Below are 1077 nucleotides of genomic sequence, written 5' to 3' on the forward strand. Positions count from 1 at the left end.
AGGAACCATGAACTTGGCTTTAAAAACTAATTTGAGAACTATATTTCAATATAGTTGGTTTTCCCCAGAATCCTATTTATTTTATTTTATGCATTAAAAAAATATTATTCTGAGAAGAGGTCTATGGGTCTCAGACTGCTAAAAAAAAAAAAGTTAAGAACCCATGTCTTAAAAGTAGGTTATTAAGAATGCTTTTAAAAATGTACAGGCTCTCTAACTTAAAAATTTGCTTATCTTGCCCTTTTTCTCTCACCAGCTACTGCTTACTAGTCTCCTTTTCACGGACATACTTCATGACTGCGTTTGGAGTTTGGAACCAGAAGACAGTTTACCTCCATTTCCTCATTTGACCTTCTTCCTTAATTCTTAGAAGTTCAACCCATACCTCTACTGAAATTACAATTTCAAAAATCATCAAAAATGCCCTCTTCTTTTCAAAAATCCAACGACCCTTTTCCCATTCCCATTGTTGTTGACATGCATACTGTAATTTTAAATATTCTTGAGCAGATGAATCACACATGGCCAGAAAGCTTCCCTATGGTTCACCTGGAACCAGGAATGTCAATACTGAAGCATTTCCAATAAGTATTTCCATTTTGATGTTTTGCTGTTGCCACAAACTCTTTATGTCTAAAACTTATGTCGTCGCTTTTCTTTACAAAGCAAATCTTCCTCAATCATTTCTCATGGATGTGTTAATGGCAGCATTCCCAAAGTCACCCGTACTCACTGGCTTATAATTATCTCTGATGTAACCCTCTCCTTCATTTCAGATGGTGGTCTCCAAAATAAGAGCCATTGCTCTCAAGGGAATATGACTTGAATCCAAAAGCTATGTCATTAACAGATGGAGAGTGGAAAGATGATTTGCATCTTACCCTCTCCATAATAGCCAATCACAGACTTGTACTGAATACAACAATACCACTCCCTTTACCCACTCCTTCACTCTACCCATCTCCACCCTTTGACTCCTCAGAGAAGACATAACCTACCTACAATCCAGGCACCTGAATCAGCTGCAGAGGCAAAATTCCTCTCCCTACCCCCAGCATTCCAGCTCCCTTGACTCTC

The sequence above is a fragment of the Petaurus breviceps genome, unplaced genomic scaffold (genome assembly GCF_028583685.1).
Source record: "Petaurus breviceps papuanus isolate PSGF00001 unplaced genomic scaffold, PetGlider_PUasm1.0 178, whole genome shotgun sequence".
Classification (NCBI taxonomy): Eukaryota; Metazoa; Chordata; class Mammalia; order Diprotodontia; family Petauridae; genus Petaurus; species Petaurus breviceps.